General features: G+C 54.1%; 1 long non-coding RNA gene across 1 annotated transcript; it reads right to left on the reverse strand.

The window, feature by feature from the left end:
- Nucleotides 1-2,446: 2,446 nt before the first annotated feature.
- LOC144382806 (uncharacterized) lies at nt 2,447-4,142 on the reverse strand. Its single transcript, XR_013450214.1, has 3 exons — nt 3,565-4,142; nt 2,947-3,077; nt 2,447-2,828 (listed from the first exon to the last, which is right to left on the reverse strand). It is a non-coding gene; the product is annotated as an uncharacterized LOC144382806 (long non-coding RNA).
- Between the last annotated feature and the right edge of the window lie 1,139 nt (nt 4,143-5,281).

Raw genomic sequence — 5,281 nt, forward strand, 5'->3', positions numbered from 1 at the left:
TGATAATTCAATGAGTGAAAATATAGAAGGGGCTCAGAACAGTGGTTGACACAAAGGAAGTCCTACGAAGTGCCAGGATCATTATAATAATTATTGATGTTCTAATAATCATTGCCGTCCTCTTGGGACTGTGAGGACAGAGAGCCAACATATAGAGAACACAGAGCAAAAAGAAAGAAAGGGCTCGGATCCTTGATGAAGATGTTGAACAGAGCTCGGAAAACCCACCTCTAGACATTCAGAGAACATTAAATGTCCCTCCTTAGGTCCTCTGCTCATTTTCACTGAATGCATTCTAACTGATATGCTTGCTTATATTTTTCATTAATTCAAAAACAGGTCTCAAGCACTGTTCTAGGCTCTGGGGACACAGCTACGGAACAGCCTCAAAGAAACCCTCTGCTTCTTGGAGCTCACATTCTTTTTATACTAATTTCTGATTGCTTTTCACGGAAGCCAGAGAAAGTAGCCCCATGAGCTCTGCTTTGGGGACTCTCTACTGAGATTTTGTTGCTAATACAATTTTTATAATTGAAAAGTGAAAAGAACTTTTGAAAAGAACGCATGTTCTTGTTTGAAAAGAACGCATACAGGCAAGTAGAAGACAAGAAAGGTTAAGGTCCAGATTCGTTTTTTTACATACCGATGTCCAGTTGTTCAAACACTGTTTGTTGAACAGATGCCTCTTTCTTCACTGAATTGCGTTTACACCTTTGTCGAAAACAAAGTGGCCATATTCGTGGAGGTAAAGTGAAAGGAGGAGAGGGGAGAGAACAGAAAAGCAAACACAGTAGAAATGTCTAAAATGAAAATACCAAACGTCGGCAGAGTCATGGCACAGACAGACCCGTCATTCCCTGCAGGCTGGGGTGTTGCAGGGACAATCTCTGTGGCCGAATCCATCTTTTCCGGCTGAAGTAAGTCCTCCAATGCTCTCAAGTGTGTTCTCAAGCAGAAACGCTCACAGACATTGGGCAAAAAGCACGAACGAGAACGTTCCTGGCAGGACGATTTGTTGGACCCCAGGGTAGAGACCACTCACGCACGGCTCGTCGTTGGCCGCATGGACAGCGCTGGGGTACGTCCACACGATGGACCAAGGCGTGAAAACGAGAAGGAATGCTCTCGCACGACGCACCACAAGGTGGCCAAATCTCACCAACGTAAGTGCTGGAACTAAAGAAGGAAGACGTGAGCGGACGTCCGGAATAATTTCGCTCATGTAAAGTACCAGACCAGGCCACGCTCGGCTGCACTGTGAGAAGCGGGGCCGGTGGCTTACCTTGGTGGGAACAGGGGAATCCTGAGGTTATGGGATGCTCTCTCTCCTGACCTGGCTGCTGGTCACACGGGTGTGCCCAGTGTGTGAAAATCCATCCACGCACACACGCGCGCTTGTCTGTGTATCACACTTCGAGTAAGAGTTTAGGAAAAGAGGGAGAAAGGGAGAAGCAGTGGTCCTCTGCACCCCTCGTTCTGCACATGGGGGTGCACTCTGCCCGCCTGCTCCACAACCAGGCACGTGACAGCAGAGCCCCCCTCCCCCCCACATATCCTAAGTTTCCGGCTCTAGGGGTGTGGAGGATGCTGAGCCATGAAGCCCAGGACAGGATATGCCCTCGGGAACTTCGAGTCTTGAGGAAGGAGGAGGACCCCATGGCCGACACACCCTCCAAGGCACCAGGTCACTGCGTCCACTGGTAATGCCCGGCTCAGGTGGTCCCAGTAACTCTGCCTACAACCCCGTTTCATCCTCATGAGCAGCTGGTCTGTGCCCCGAACACACAGATCTTTCTGACACCGTCATCTTGGGCCATACTGCTAATGCAGCGAGTCGCTAAGGCAGGCTGTGGGCCCCAGAGCGCTTGTTAGGGAACCAGCGAGAAGCACTCAATGTCCATGCCTGTCTACAGCACCGACATTTTATGCAATTTCCAGAGCAGCACAGGGCCCCTGCAAGCTCCTACTGGGAGCGGGAAATCTTCTTTCTTCTTTCTGAGAGTGGAAAATTGCTCGGTCCTCTCAGGGGAGAGCTGCGGGAATTTAAGCTCTTAAAGGCACAGAAATACCCTGTGGCCGGAAGTAGCTTTTTCTACCTCTGCTCCCCATCCGTCTCTGCCTCTCTCTTTCCCCTAGTTTTGGGGGCTCGGAGTGGGGATGCTGGAAAGCCAGGCCTGTATCGCCCGATATTAGGAGCAGAGACTTAGGGAGAGAGAAAACTGCCACTCCCAACCCCTAGACTCCCGCGTAGGTCCCAAGATCACTGTCACCTCGGCTGTGGAGAACAGGAATCACACTCGGGGCATAAGGGGCTGAAGCCACTGACCACTAGTGAACTGTCAAAATCACCTACATATAAAATTTCCTAAAAAGTTGTGCCATATAGCTCTCACTTTTGACTCATGATGTTAAATAATAGTTAGTTGTTTTAATACAGATTCCCATTTTTCTACAGAAGAAGATACAGAACATTGCCGCCAGCTCTGTACCACAGATAAACACTGACCCGCCGCCCGAGGTGAAGGCCAGTCACTGAGCTCATCCTGACATCTCCCGGAGCCTCACCGCATCCGTAGTGAGCAGTCCGTTGGGCTGAAACCACGTTAAGCCCTCAAACCTCCAAATCAAGCTTCAAAATATTGGCCGTGTCCTGACGCGCTGGCTGCATCACCCACAACCTGAGAGCATGACCGCTGTCCTCATCCGTGGCTTGAAGGGGCTCAGGGGTGTCGGCACGCACACGGACATACGGGTGCACGTGCTCACGCGCACACACCACGCCAGGCGGCTGGGGAGCTGTCGTCTCGTGCCAGGGGGGCCTGTTATCCCTACAGGCAGAGATTCCACTCAAATCCAGAGGCACCTGGACCTGACTTCCCCAAGCCAGCCGCCCCTCCGGAGGGCAGCTCCATAATTTCCCAGCCACCCTGCTAAAGCCGAACGAACCTCAGACATCAGTGTACGGGCGGGGTGGGCAACGAGACCAGAGGGGCAAGCAAGGCCTCAGAGAAAAGCCCAACAGGGCAAAGATGGGACCTGCACCTGTTCCTGCTCCCCTCCTCTGTTCCAGGGGCCACCTGGGGAGACATGGGGAGAGGAAGTTACGGTGCTCACAGTAAGGTCCCAGCCCCGAAGCTTCCCACCTTACTCCCCAGGAACCCAGGACAGACTGACACGTGAAGGGTTTGTTGAGTAGGGGTTGAGGCGAGAGTCCAAAGTTTAGCCTCTGTCCGCAGGCAGCCCCCAGGGAGGACCCCTCTCGAAGAAACTCAGCCCAAGTACAGGGGTAGGAACAGATTCCCCAGGGAGCAGCCAGAGCGGATGGCTCCAGCGCAGAGGAGGAGGAACCCGGCAGTGGGGGGCAAGCAAGACTCTGCTCCTGCTGCCAGGACCCCAGACAGCAAATCCACTCCCTTCCTCCCACCAGCTCCAGGGATGTGCAAGTCTCCCCGTCACCTAGCTCACGTGAGCTCAGGGAAACAGGGTGCACGGGGCCCCAGGTTTGACACCCGTGCCGGCCTGTTAGGGCCAACATGACAAAGCGCCACCGAACAGGCCACTTACGTGACAGAAAGGCACCTCCCACAGTTCTGGAGGCTACAGGGCTGAGATCAAGGTGCCGGCGGGTTGGATCCTCCAGGGCTGAGGGAGGATCTGTTTGGGCCTCTCCCCAGCTTCTGGTGTTTGCTGGCGACCTCGGTCATTCTTCAGCTTGGTGGCAGCGTCCCTGCCCCTCCGGCTCTCCACCTTCATCTTCACATGGTGATCTCCCCGTGCGTGTGTGCGTGCGTGCAAACTTCCCCCTACGATAAGGACGCAGTCACCTTGGATTAGGGGCCCGCCCTAATCCGGTATGACATCATCGTGACCTGTTACATCTGCAGCAACCCTGTTCCCGAATAAAGTCACGTTCGGAGGGAGTGGGGTTTCGGACTTCAGCGCACGAATTTGGGGAGGACACAATTCAGCGATAAAAACGCTGAACACAGGTCTGGCTCTCTGCTCGGCCACTTCCCCACCCTGAACACAAGATGTCACAGCATCAGCCGGCAACATGCCTCCTTCCTCTGAGAGATGGGGAGGGAGCACCTGCCTCGCCGGTTCGTCATGAACAACCCATGAGACGGGGGAGCACCTCTCGCGTGCCCTCCACCTCGAGCCCTAGCGTGGGCTCTGGAAGGCAGGAAGGCATCGACGGCATGACCCCGGCGCTCGGGCGGGAAGCGGGCACACAGGTGCTCCCAGCCCTCCCCTGCAGTGACAGCAGAAAGCCATTAAGAGCAAACTCCATGTGGAACCACCGTAAATCGAGGGGCTCAGTTGGCTGTTCTCCTGCGGTTCTGACCCCTGCCCCCCCAAACCCGCGTTTCTCTTTGATGCATTCCTAAAGGAGCTGGGCTCCAGATGTCGTCAAGAAAGAAGGCATTTGCAAGGATGCCTGTGTTCAACTGCCCGTGTTGGAGATTTATTTACTTGATTTATTCTTCCTGGATTACTTCATTTACTTGATTTATTCTTGTTCCAGCAAGATTTGAGGGGATATACGGCGAATAAAATCCATTTTGGTTAAGTGGATCGGCGCCCCACAATTAGCGGGACAGAATAACTGAAAAACACAAATAATCCCCAATTCCCATTTGATCTCACAGCTGGCATCTCAGACCAGATGTACCTCCTTGCATAGGCATGTTATTTTTAAACCGTGAGGCTCAGCGTGTTTAGGTGCTGTGCACGTGATAGTGAGGATGGGGTGCCTGAGGATGGTGGGGGGGGCGGGCTTCCAGGCCAGCCGCACCAAGGGAGCAAAGAATGGGACAGGAGAGAGAGGCGGTGTTAGAGACCCACCATGCCAAACGCCTTGCCTTTCCTACCAAACCCAAATTGAATCCCCAGAGACTCTGTCTCTTCAAAATTGCGACTTAACCTTGGAGCACTGCCTGGGGGGTCCGAGGTTGGTCGTGTTAGCCATTCACCTCCAGAAAGCCACGTCGAAGCCTGGCTCTGGCCGCCTGGTTCTGGTGATCCGTGAATTTGGCCTGTGGTGGCTCCTTTGCCGCATTAAACACAGTGTCACCCACGGTGAGCGAGCTGGCAGGCTCTGCTCCTGAGCCACGCCCCAGGGGGCCCCGGCTGGCCCCGGATGATGTGCAGTGCCCAGCCAAGCACTCCAGGAGGGGTGCTCTCCATGGCACACGCTGCCCCTCCATGCCAGCCCCTGCGCCCAGTCTGGAACTAGTCGCACTTTAACTCCCTGGCGACCCAGAGGAAAGGGGAGAAAAGC

Source organism: Halichoerus grypus, chromosome 8 (assembly GCF_964656455.1).
Source record: "Halichoerus grypus chromosome 8, mHalGry1.hap1.1, whole genome shotgun sequence".
In the NCBI taxonomy this organism is placed as follows: Eukaryota; Metazoa; Chordata; class Mammalia; order Carnivora; family Phocidae; genus Halichoerus; species Halichoerus grypus.